At 54.0% G+C, this 12922-nt stretch overlaps 1 long non-coding RNA gene across 8 annotated transcripts in view; it reads right to left on the bottom strand.

Moving 5' to 3' along the window:
* LOC106700753 (uncharacterized) overlaps positions 1-11855 on the bottom strand; it is a 157105-nt gene extending 145250 nt beyond the window's left edge. For 2 of the 8 annotated variants that reach the window (XR_011464692.1, XR_011464694.1), the window contains exons 1-2: positions 10999-11854; positions 10253-10491 (exon numbers count right to left, since the gene is read on the bottom strand). This is a non-coding gene — a long non-coding RNA (uncharacterized lncRNA). Of the gene's footprint in view, positions 1-10252; positions 10492-10998 lie in introns of all 8 variants that reach the window. The other 6 variants (XR_011464695.1, XR_011464691.1, XR_011464690.1 and 3 more) reach the window with 6 other exon arrangements.
* Between the last annotated feature and the right edge of the window lie 1067 nt (positions 11856-12922).

The following is a 12922-nucleotide window of genomic DNA, read 5'->3' on the forward strand; positions in this document are numbered from 1 at the left end:
CCCTCAGCACCTTACAAGGCTGGGCGGAGGCCGGCTCCCTCCCTCCGGGTCCATTTCGGAGAGGCTGGCGGCGCGGAACCGAGGGGAGACCCGCCAGAGCCCGACCGAGGGCGCGTGCCCGGGGTTCGGGGACGTGCGCCACCCCCCGGTCGGGCCTGGCTTCCTTCCTGAACCTTCCACGCCGCGCGGGCCCGGGGCCTCGGTCGCTCTGGCCCGCCCACGAGGTGTGGGGGGCCTTTGGCGCCCGCGAAGGCGCGGCTCCAGTGCTCGGAGGAGGGCCCGACGCGGCCCATCCCGGCACGGCCCAGGCCCTTCGGCCGCTCGGAGTGCCCCCGGCTCGCGTCGAGCGCCCGGCCGCCCCACCCCGAGAGCGGGCCTTTGTGCCCGGATGTGGGCCTCGCCTCCAGGAAGGCCTTCCCCTCACCCCACCCCACCGCCCACCCCGGGCCCGGCTCCGACCCGAGAGCACGGGCCTCGAGGGAAGGAACCCCAGGGGGGCCCTGAAGGGAAGATGGGTGCGCAGAGCGCAGAATTCGTTCTCCGGGGACGCCCCTGTGGGGCTGAAGAATGTGAGGCGACAGGGGCAGCGAGGGCCCTAGACGGCCGTGGGGACGACGCGGGCTTCCGGCAGGGGCTTCCCTCCCCTGAGGCGGCGCCGGGCGTCGGCAGCGCCAAGGGCCACGCTAGATGGCGGACGAAGGGACCGCCGCCATCACTTTAGAACCCCGGCGGGCCCCCGACGGCCTCTCGGGGACCCGCCGCCAGGTCACACACTTCACCCCGGTGCAAGGAGGTCCTGAGCGGGAGTCGCCTACCTACCAGGACACAGACCTCGATCTGGGACTCTCGGTCCCTGAGGCACGCACTTGGGGGCCAGTCGGCCTTGGGGGCGTCCGACGGCCTTGGAGACCGCGGCCTGGCAGTCCTCCTCGCCTGGGGCTGCGGAGGGGTGGCGGTCGGGGGGGGGGGCGCTCGACGGTTAGGCCACCGTGAGTCCCGAATTCCTAGACATCACAGACGGCAGAATCACAGCAGACGAGGTTAGACAGTGACAGTGGAAAGACAGAAGCACCCCCCGCCCCTGCCCCGACACAGGCACACTTCTGCGAACGAGGACACCTCACTGCCCTTCTTCAAATCTTTTACCTCAGAGCTTTGTTTGCCCTGTGACAACGCCCGCCCTCTCCGCGAGACGGTTCAGGGAAAGGAACTTTCCCCGGGACTCTTTACTCCTGTTACGTTGCTCTGGGAGGAAGTCCGACAAATAATAGTAGCAGCTGAAACACCTGCGATCTCTCAATACCATAAATATATATATATATATACACACATATATATATATGGACGGTGATTGGAGTCATTTCTCCTTCCGCTTCCAGAGGGAGCTCAAACCTGAAGCCTCAAGGTTACCCCTAAGTGTGAAACAGGATGCTTGCCAAACCGGCTGGGAACACCGCCGCCCCGCACCAGAAGGGGGGTTCCCCTTTGCCAACAGAAGAGACGACCCGATGGTTCTCCTTCTCGTGTGTTTGTGTGTGAGCCTAAATTGGGGGCTTGTGCAGTGTAACACCCTCCTCTGACCCTCTGGAGAGTAAACTAGAACCGAGCGAAGGGGGATGGGGTGAAGGGGAAGGGAAAGTGCCCTGGAGAGAGTGGCTGGCAGAAGTCTGAGTGGGTGGTTGCGCAAGGGCGGCGGGACCTAGGTGCGCGCGGGTGAATCCCAGAACCGCCGGCCACCGGGCTCTGGGCAGACCCCGCAGAATCCGGCCACGTGCTGGGGCTGCTGTACTCTGACTCTGACTTTCGGCGATCACACACACACACACACACACACACACACACACACACACACACCCGACGCGTGCATCTCTCTCTCCTGGTCCTGAGGTTCCTCCGAGGTTGTCCAGGCCTAGGAACCCCGCGGGTGTCCGCGTGGCACCGCCACTTGGCCATTTCGCTCTCAGCTGGATGCCGGGGTAGCTGCAGCCGGGGAAGGAGGGCAGACGAAGGCGCCCGTCTCGGTGGGCACCCAGCCCCGCCCAGGGTAAGGGCTGATCGAGGGGCCGCGCCCGGGGAGAGGCGGCGTCCTCCATGGCCCAGGGCTCTCCTCCTCGCCATTAGGTCGGGTCACCTGTCATCCCGAGCTTGCCGGGTGCTCGCCACGCTCCGCTCTCCGCGGACACGCGACAGCACCCTGCCAGCTGAAGCTGCGCGCCCTGCCGGTTTCCGGGTGCCCCAGCCCAGAGAGCCAGGGCTCACCCCTCACCGCGAGCCTCTAGACACAAACAGCACTGGCGTCGCTCTTCCTGCCTCCAGACCCGGGTCTTATCCTCCCAGCGGGCAATGACTCGCCGGTGTTTGGGGGGTGGTTGTTGTTTCTTTTAAAAGTATATTAAAGGCTCATTGGCATCTCCCCGTCCAGTCATTATGCCTTCATCCCCCGTCAATTAACCACACCTCAGAGGGCTGCTATTAAGAGCTAAATTGAGCTGCAAAAGTAGGTATCCCGTTTCGGGCAGATGTTGTCATCTCCCGCGGAGATAAGCGGCGGGCGGGCCGGACCAGCAGTTTCCGCAGCCGCCGGAGCTGCGCAGGACCAGGCTAAGGACTCTGGTTTCCGGGGGCTGGAAGGGAGGTTCCCACCCGACAGTGCGCTGGCGCTCCAGGAGCCGCGGGGAACGGGGAGGGCCCTAGCCCTCGGACCTCAACTGCTGAGCCGTCAAGGGGAAGTGTCTCCTGAGTTACGCCAGGAAAAACGCCAAGAGCTAGCCGTGCGTCTTTACGCAGAAAAGTAGAGTGCAGAGTGCGAGCGAAGCCCCAGCTCCCGGCCGGAGACCCGGAACGGGGACAGCGGAGTTGTGGCAAGAGGGCAAAGTAGTGACTTTGGCTGGCAGCCCTCCACCGGTACACCTCACTTCCTCTTCCCGCCACTCCAGCCTCCTTCCTCCCTGGTGTCGGGCCCCCAGGACCCCTTGTGGAGGAAGACGCGGTGCTATGGAGATGGTAGAACTGGAGCTAGGGAATCCTGGACGGAAACGTGGCGTTTAGGACAAAGGAGGTGCACTAGAGACCGCCCGCCGTGATGTGCCTTTCCACTCTTCCTCACCCTAGTCATTCCTGGGGACTTGGAACACGGCTGTCCTGCCGCACGCGGCTGGGAGACCCTGGAGGGCGGAGGAAAGGGGGTGGGGAGCAAGGGGACGTGGCCCTCGCTGCAGTTACAGGGCCTTCCTCCCGATAGTGGACACAATAAATTTAGCCAAGGCTAGAGGAGATTAATTTCCCAGCATAATCCAATTAAAAGATTTCTAAAGTAATCTTTTGCGAAAATGAAAAAAAAAAAAAAGTCCGTGGCTAAAGAGGGGACTGCTTTTGATGACAGTGATTTATCGCCTCGGCACAGCGGGCCCTGGCCGCTCGCTCTCCTGCACGCGATTTGACCAGGGCCTCCCGTCGGTGCCTCCAATCCAAACCTTAGCCTTTCTGAAAGATAGCCATCCATCACGCCGACCTGGGCAGGAGAAACAAGTGCAAGGGACTGGGGTTGCTTACAAGCACCATAGACTTTTTAAAGTGCTATTAGATTTATGGTCTCTTTTTCGACGCCCATCCAGAGTAATTAGCACATATGTTCTAAATAGATGATAGTTTTGTGAGCAATAAAGCAATTACCCATCGTTGGAGCTGACAGTTCCTCCAACTAAACTCCAACCAGCAGCTAATTGGAAAAGTCATTTCAGCTCCATTGTCTGCAATTAGTCCTGCTAAACTACTACACCCCAACTAGCTGGTTTGAGGTTAATTTATTCAGTGTTGTATTTGCATGGACGAACCCTGCAAGGTTCGTACGAAGGGACTTGCCTTTTGCCCCCACCAGACTTCGCACTGGGACTAGAAGAGCAGGTGGGAGTGAGCCCGGTGTTTGGGGAGTCAGGATGGTTCCCAGGGGAGGAAGCGCCTGGCCGGGCCTCAGCTTCAAGGTCAGTGTCCAGCGCACTAAGCGCTGCCGCCGACAGAGAAAGCCATTGTTTCTTCTGCTGGCCAGTAACTGAAAGAAACTGCTCAGTTCTCAGTTTGTGCTACCAAAAGCTGAGTGCTAAAAAAAAAAAAAATCAGCATAGAGGAGGTGACTGCGTTCTGCTGGCACACCTTTCCTGCTGCACAAGAAGCTGTGACCCTGGGCCACCTAACTGTCCCTAAAGGATAAAAGTAGACTCAGACTCCAAAACAGCAAAACCCCGAGCCCTCTTCCAGGTCGGGGGAGAGGGATCTTTCAATTCTTTCAATTCTCAGAGCGGTTGGTGAAAGAAAAGACTAGAAAGGTCAGGCAGACTAGAAAGCCCTGCTTCTGCCTTCAGCCTCTCTGAGTGCAAAGTCCCCTTGAAGCTGGTGGGTTTACATGAATTCCTTTTTTTGCTTTTTCTTTTTCTTTTCCTTTCTCTTTTTCGTACTTTCCTTAGCTTTTTTCTTTTTCCTTTCTAAAGTTAAGCCCAACAGGTCCAAGATTTGTGCACAGTGAGTGGAAAAAATGTGTTAAACGTCGGTTTGACGCCCCACCGGAGCTTCCAAATATCCAGCGGCTGGGATTCTTCTACTTAATTTAATCTTTATTGGACAGGGCAGCTCCTACACTCCTATTCACCAGGAAACCCCAGGAAACGATCCGTTGGGGTTCAGAACTGAGGGCGGGAGGAAGAAGAGTTAAAGAGGGATTAATCCTCTCCCACCCAACCTCGAACTTTGGAACTGCGATCTCCGCTAGGCTGGGGTGTTAGGGGAGGGGGCCCAAGGTCCCAGCTGTGACAGCCAAGGGTCTCTGCAGTCTGGAGCAGGGGGCGGGGAGGCTGCCAGGCTAGATGGGAACTTGTAGCCCTGGTAACCGAGTATTCCCTTAAAGGAATTTACACTCTGAGAGCAATGCGAATTTTACTTAGAAGAATATGGGATTGGGAGGTGAGGGCCAGAAGAGTTTCTTAGGAAGTAAAGCCCAGTGCCTTCAGCCCTAGAAATCAAATGTCCTTTTCTTGATAGCCATTCATACCTAACAACCTGAGACTGTTTCTCCTTTATGAAGGACATGTAACAATGGCTAAGAAGACAATTCAAATAGTATTGTAGTCAACATGTGAGACTTACTATAACAGTTCTCATTTCAGAGCAAATTATAATCAGTTATTCAGCTTGAAAGATTTGGAAATATCTATAGCAAAAAAAAAAAAAAGCAAACTTTTAAACTGCCTAATGTCAGGCTCTTGTTTTCCAGTTATTTTTGTTTTAGCCAATTTAATTCCAATAAAAACCAAAAAAAAAAAAAATTACTGGGGAGAAATCGAAAGTAATGGTCTCATCTTACCCCATCACTTCCCACCTGTCATACACTCTGTACCCTCTAAAGAGAAATTCTCCTGTCAATGTGGCTTCCAGTTGAAAGTGGAAAGGAAATAAGATGTCTTCACTAAAAGACTGCTCATCGTGTTCTCAATTACTTGCTTTTTTATTCAGGACTTAAATATGACATCCTAGAGAGTGGGGTGGGGGGAGCTGAAAAAAGAATCAGCCTGGACTTGGTAGAGAATCCTAATGTGTGTATGCACACTTATGTGTAAGGGCAAAAAAAAAAAACCCACCCAAACCCAGAATGTATGGGACACATTTATGTATACATCCTTACACCCCCCAAAATCTCTAAGCACATGTGTACAGAGATGTAGTCCTGTGCAAGCTCAGCTAGCTGTCCACACACATGTATTCACTCCTGGAGTAAAGGCATTTTCATTGCTCCCCATAGTTTCTTTCCATTAAGCGCGATTAGATGATGTCTATTCAAAGTTGCTGATCCAGAGAGAAAATAAGAGTAGATAAAAGGAGATTTCAAGTGACCTCCTCGTCCCTTTCACACCAACCTGAGCCCTAGAATAGCCAAGGATCAACCAACACAAAAGCCCTGTCCTTTCTCTTTTCAGCTTCAGAAGATTTCACGCAAATGGTTAACAATAAAACATAGAACTATCACCAAGTTTGTTAGATCACGCATTGGGAATACTTTATTAACTCCTCCCACAGATGGGCTAGGTTTATTATCCACCTCTGAAGTGGGTAAATAAAATACACACAGCAAAACAGGGCATAATTATTTACTGCTCCATGTGGTTTGTATCAGTGGTGTACTATGCTCGTTGCTTTTTCATTTGAACTTTACCTAAAGCCCCTCTCCCCCACTAATGGAGGACACTGTAATAAACATATCTTTCCACTGACAGTTTAGAGAGAAATATTAGGTTTTTATTTACATCAAACTTCTGATGGGTAAAACAGGATTGCAGCATGACCATAGTTACCGACAGATCTGCTGGCTCTGTGAGCCAATACTTTTCCACTACTTTGGTTTACTTTATAGGCAGTGAAGAAAGTGGCATTGAAGATTTAAACATATTCCAGCAGCTTTTAATCAGTGAATGTCCAACTCAGATCTACTTCTGATGGGCTAATCCTGGAGTAAAAGAAATAGGTGCTCTGACAGGTAACTATTAAGAGAAGGTATTACAGAGTGTAGTTAATTGTGTTGCCAATGTACTCTAAGAAGTTTCAAACTTATTTCAAACTTGAACTTTTCTTCCAAATCCAAGTCATTTTCCCTAGGAAGAAGAGCCACACAGTTATTCTTCACTCAAGCCAGACATTTAAAATAAAGAAATACATTTCCTAACACTGTCTCCAGTTCTTAATTTTTGCATAAATGCATTCACATAGCTAAGGCTTGATTTTTACAAAAAGTAAATATTTGTCCCTGGCTTCACTGGCGCTGGGCGTGCTAGAAACTGTTGTCACTTTTCCTCCTACAAAAGGCTTGATTTGCATCCAAAGGTCAACACTTGCTCTCCTGCCATTTTCCTGAGGCTACTCCTGGGCCCTTTAACTGGGGGCCCAAGCAAAAAAACGGGAAGTGTTTCCCTTATGTCTCTTTTCCAAAACACAGGCTTTAACTGGCCAGTTTGTGATAGAAAACTAAACTGCTTTTAAAGGAAAATCACTTTTGTCTGGGCATTTCAGCCCAAAGGTGACCAAGAAGTAGTACCCAGACATACCAGCGTGCTAGTGAGTGCAGAAGCCTGCTGGATCCCTGGTTCAACTACAGAGGCAGGCTGAGAGCAGGCAGTCCATCAGAAGTCTGACTCCCAACTTGGCCTTTCCACCCTTGTTTTCACATTGACAAAGGCAGACCTTTTTACAGCTGGGCAGCCACAATACAGACTGAGTTCAGTCTTGCAAGAGGGGGGTGGTTTCTGACATAGGCAAGGCTTTTGTTTGTTTGTTTGTTTGGGATTTTGTTTTTAAAACAATCACAAAGCATTAGGCAGGCATTACTATGCCTCTCTTCATCCTTTTCTTCAAAAGACCTATGCAAGATCATTTTAAATACATCTTTTTCAACTTCATTTTTCACAGCCTTAATCTCATACCAAGGGAGACTAATTGATTCGGCACCTTTAAAATCAGCTCTTTGGGAAAGGTCTGCAGTAAGATCAGAAGAACTGACCTTCCTCCCAACAATTGCAGGCATGTTCGTTCATTTCTCCAGATGGGCCTGATAAAATGGGGTCATTGCTGTTCTATGGTTTCTCAAAACAGAAAAGTACCATTTGTAACGATTTAGGGGATAGGGAACACATACAGGAGAGAATTTTCTACACATATCTGGTCATTTGTAGGGGCTCTTGAACTAGATTGAGAAAACGTTTTTACAAGGCCACCTTTTTTTTTCAGTATGATTTACCAAAACAAAACAAAACAAAACAAACGATCCATTGAGTTTGGGAAAGCAAAATACCAATATCAAAGAGGTCACAGGATTAGTGAAGAATGATTCCAGCCTTAGTGGAAAGAAAGATAGTGGGGAGGGGGGTTGTTCATCAACTAGAAAGTCTTCGTGGCCCCTCTGGGGCCTGGAATGCAAGTCATGCTGTATGTGAAACCACTGCGTCTTTCCTTCTCCCACCAGGTCACAACTGTTTATTGGCTATCACACTAAAAGAGAGCAAGTGTTGTGTGGAAGGTGTTTAAAAAGTGAATAAGGCTGAGCTCTGATGCTGCCAATCCACAAGAGGTATTAATAAGCCTGATTTCTCTCCCCAAACGGAGAGTACCTTCTCATGTCCCTTGGGGAGACACACGGAGACTCTGTGCATTGAACTAGACCATGAGGACTAGGACAGAGGATGGCTTTAGAAGGGAGACCTGGGAGAGGGCTGACTATATATGGCCACGACGCTGGCAGTCTCAAGGAGGGTGCTGAGACAAGGGCCACAGTGGATCTGGATCCAGGAGCCAAGTCCACACGCTAAGACTCAAGTTAGAGGTCCCCCCCACCAAACAAGGCCTTGGTGGAGAACGGAGGGAGAGAGACCTGGGAAAGAGGTTGAGTGGAAGAAAGACGCAAATTCCAAATGTTTTTCTGCCCTTGCAGCTGAGCATGCCTGAAAATCCCGTGGGTGTATTTTTCACACTTTGAGGACCTACCTGCTCCCGCAAAATATGATCACTTTCTCTTAAGTGCCCTCCCCAACAACAACAGATACCATTATCTCCTGGTTGAGTGTGGGGCGCATCCAGCCTCAGGACCAGAGTGCCAAATTGAACTAGGAACAAACTACAGCCTCGCAGAGACAAAGCCTAAGCTCCCCTAGAAGCTGAGCTGGGGGTGGGGTGTTCAGCCCGAGTGGAGGCGCTCTGCGGGCGCGCAAAGGCGATAGGAGAACGACAGAGTCCAGAAGAGAAACTGAGCCTAGAGTGCCGCTTAGGCTGGAGTCCAAGAGGGGGAAAAGTCTCGGACTTCTAGAGTCCAAGAAGGGGAAAGCGCCTCTTCTCGAAAAGATTCGGTTTCTTCTTGCCCCCTCTCACGACAAGTTGGCGCATATGCCCTGCAGGAGCGGGATCTGTCCCCCTGCTTTGAAAACCCGAGGGTTTCCACGGCTCAGAGCACCATCTCCAACAGCCGCCCGACCCCCTTTCCGTAACTGAGGCCGGGGGGTGGGGGGGCGCACCCCTCCCTCCCTTCCTTCCGGAGAAGCAGGAGGATTCGCCTGAAGCCGCTCGAGGTCTCCACTTCTTTCCCAGCCCCCCGGGGGGCACGCCTGATCCCCCTGGGCCTCTTCCAAGTTTGGAAGCTCAGGGTAGGGGGGACGGCAGGAAGAAGCCCCTTAGAGAGGGTGAGTGGGCCCCCACGGCTCTCGGGGAGTCGCCGCTCGTCCTCCGGCCCCGCCTTAGCCCCTAGCCCGCCGGGCCAAGGGAAGGCCAAGGCAGCTCCGCGGGCTCCTTCCCGCGCCCACCCAGCCCTCGGGCGCGGCCCCGGCGTCGGCTCCCCCCGCCCCTCGCGCCCGCCCCGCGCGCCCTCTGACGCAAACGCGCGCCCCTGCCTGCGCGGAGGAGAGCTCGCTGGTCGGTTTTAATTGCGGCTCTTCCTTTCATGCACTCGGGCTCAGTCCTCACCCCTGGGGGAAGTGACCCCTCCCCGCCCCCGCCCCCGGACTGGCCCAGTCCCCTGGTTGCTGAGCTGGCTGCAGATCTCGGGCTCTCTCGCCACAGCCGCCGCGGGTTCTCCGCTGGGGAGAGCGGCTTGCGGGTCCCTTTTAATCCGCTGACGCTCTCACCCACATCAAACAGGCAGCCATCGATCGCATTACATTAGGGGGATCCCGTTGCAAACGGCGTCCGCAGGTGGGCGCGGGAGCCGAGTTCACCCAGGCCTGGCTGCAGCCGGGCAAGGCGCGGGCTACGCGCCGACTCCACCGCGGCTCCGGCTTGGCACCCGCCAAGAGGAGATGGGGGGGTGTTGAGGGGCGGCGGCGCGGATTGCCCAACCTGTGGACCCTCCGCCCGCCCCCCCTCCAGGCTGGAGGCTCCGCAGCCTGTTCCCGCTGGTGGGGGAGGAGGGTGGCGAATGGGGATGGAGGGGCAATCAGTTTTGAATCTGGACCGAGGCTCGGTGGGGCGCAATCCTCAGCTCCAGGGCGGCGCCGCGGGCCGCGATCCCTGTTTTCCACTCCGCCGCGGGACAGAGGCCGGGGGGAGGGCGGCTCCGGAGCAGGCCCCCCTGCGGAAAGTTCTTCTCGACCCTCCCCGGCTGGCTAGACCGAGGGCATCCCCCCGCCCCCTGGCCTGCGGAACCCGTGCGAGCAATCGCTGCCTCCCGGCCTGTCCGCGTTGTAACAACCACCCCTAGTTCAAAAGAAACGATAATCATCGCGTTACTTGCCTGGTGGGGCAGAGATGGGCCGGCTCTGGCTTCTGGAGCCCAAGACTTCCGGTCCAGGGTCCGAGGGCGGCCGGGCCCGAGAGCCGGGCGTCCTGGCGGGGGGAGCCTCCGGTTCCCTGGCGCTTGCTTCGCGCTGCCTCTTGCACTCGCTCCGTCTCTCTCCAAGTTCTCTTTTCCTTCTCCCGGTCTCCCTCTCTCTCTGCCTGCTTCCTCTGCCCTCGACTGCCTGCCTTTGTACTCTAGGAACATTTAGAATTCATATGAGAAAACTCATTCTTTTGCTTCCTTCTTTCCTTCTTTTTTTCTCATTCCTTCCTTTTTTTTTTTTTTTTTGTTGTTGTTCTTTTAATCGTGTTCTCCTCCTTTCACCTTTTAACTGACCAGGAGCCTTCGGCGCGATTATTTGGGGAGACGAGAAAGGGCAAGGAGCCCTCGCCGGCCCCCGTCGCCTCCCCTGCAGCGTACAATGGGGCGGCTGCTTGCAGAGTGCATGGACTGTGTTCCTTCATTATTCGAACTGGAGGGGCTGCGGGGCGGCGGGGCGGGGGGCAAGACACGGAAAAGCCTTTATTCTGCTCTTTCGCGTCGTCGCTCGTCACTAAGCGGTCGCCGGGTTCCTGACTCTCAGTAGGACTGGAGAGAGACCGGGAAGCGCAAAACGCACCCCGAAGGCGCAGCGCTTCCCCCAAACCCCCTCCCTGATGACATTTAAAGGGAGAACGAGTATTGAAACACACAAACCCTACCTCCGGCAATAACAGCGTGGCCTTTTTTTTACTCCCACCTTCACCTGAGGGCGTGTGGAGGCTCGGGGGTGCTGGAGCTGAGACAAACTTTGATGCTGTCCGGAGTCGAGGGGCGGCGGGCAGGCGCGCAGCTCCGCACCCCCAGGCGGCTGCGGGCGGCGGCTTTGTCACTCGGCGCCGCTGCGCGCCCGCCTGAGCCTGCCTAGGGGAGCGATCGTAGAACGAGGAGGTGGTGGGGTGGGGGGGAAAGATGCGAGTGTGCGATTGGAGAATATGTAACTAATAGAAGTATCATTTTCCCTCAGTACGATCTTTCAAGGAAGAAGGAGGAGGGAAAAAAAATCCATTGAAAGAATTTTCAAAGTGCTGTGTCTTGGTTTGCAGAAAAGGCACAGGGCTGCTTGTCGGGAGGAGGAGGCTGGGAGGAGGAGGGGACCCGACCGCGCGTCTCCGGGACGCGGCTCCCGTCCGCTAGGTGGCAGCCGGAGCCAGCGATTCCTGCAGGCCTCGCGGCGGGACCCGCTCCTCCCGCCCGGGCCTCCTCCGGCGACCAATCGCCTTTGGGAACCGGGGGTCTCTCCCGTCTCTTTCCCTCTGTCTGTCTGTCTCTCTCTCTGCCCCCTCCCTACTCCCCCCCGCCTCTGCCCCCCTCCGTCCTTTCTTCCCTCTCTTCCCCACCTCCTTCCTCCGCCCCACCTCCCATCCCCATCCGCATCTCTTCTCTCTCACCCCTTTCCCCCTTTTCCTGGGACTCGGACGCGGCCCGCACTGACCGGGCCCCCACCCCGCAGCAATAGAAGAACTTACTACTCTTTTATTAACAATTATTGGAGCGTTCTTTGGAGGTTAGATCAGCCTGAGGATATCAAAAAGGGGAAGGGAAAAAAGGAGGAAAAATCGGGGGGGGGGGGGAGTTTATTTTAAAAATCACCTTTGGGATGAAGAGGAACCATTGATTCGGACTGATTTGGGGGGCAATTTCTGCGAATTCCAGGAGTGCGTTTTGTCATAATTGAACCTTTCATTTTAAAACCAAAATATACGTTGGACCGAGGGGGGGGGGGTGCGGAAAACAGCAAGTCCCTACTTTGTTTCTTAAAGGAATATAAAATGAGCAGAATCTACTCTAGGGCTGTGCTTGTATGTGAAAAAACAAAACAATACAAACCCAGAATATTTTTCAGGACTCGTTAGAACGGTAAGAGTTTTAATTCCCATTTAAAATTTTCCTAACATTTCCAGTGATCGTGTTCATGCTCATAAAAGCTAAATTTAAAAACTTTTCAGAAGAAAACAAAATAATGCCTGATTCTCTTTTTTACCCATTGGAAGGCATTCTTCCCCTCGCCGTCCCTTCCCCCTCTGGTGTTGGTGTATGTGTGCGTGTGTATGTGTGTGTGTGTGACCATAGACGACCCATACTAATCAGGTCTCAGAGTAAATAGCAGCGCAGGGCGATCTCAATGTAAATTGCGCTTGTCAGAAGCACACAACCCGCCCCCCCCCCCCACTTTCTTTCCTCCTCCCCTCGCCATCCCCGTCAGTAGGTAGCTGAGAGGGAGGGGAAAGAAAAAAAAAGAAAAGAAAAAGAGGAGGGGGGAGGGGCTCTCCAACCAATGGCGTGCGGGAGGCTTGGCTAACCTTAGCCTCCCATTTTCTCTCCCCCCAATTCAGGGCTCTGACCAGTCAGTCGCCTTTGATTATCAGTTGCCAGCAGCCCTTCTCTTGGCTCCTTGACACGAGCTCCATATAAGGCAGCGATCTCCATAGAAACGTGTCAGTTTCAATAGTAGTGTCAAAGTTCACTATATACAGACATTCGCACAGATCCCCCTTTCGGAAACACTGCTCTGCGAGTCCTCCCGTTTAAACGCATTCAATTTTGGGGTCTCTCTCTCTCTTCTCTCTCTCTCTCTCTCTTTCT

The sequence above is a fragment of the Bos mutus genome, chromosome 7 (genome assembly GCF_027580195.1).
Source record: "Bos mutus isolate GX-2022 chromosome 7, NWIPB_WYAK_1.1, whole genome shotgun sequence".
In the NCBI taxonomy this organism is placed as follows: Eukaryota; Metazoa; Chordata; class Mammalia; order Artiodactyla; family Bovidae; genus Bos; species Bos mutus.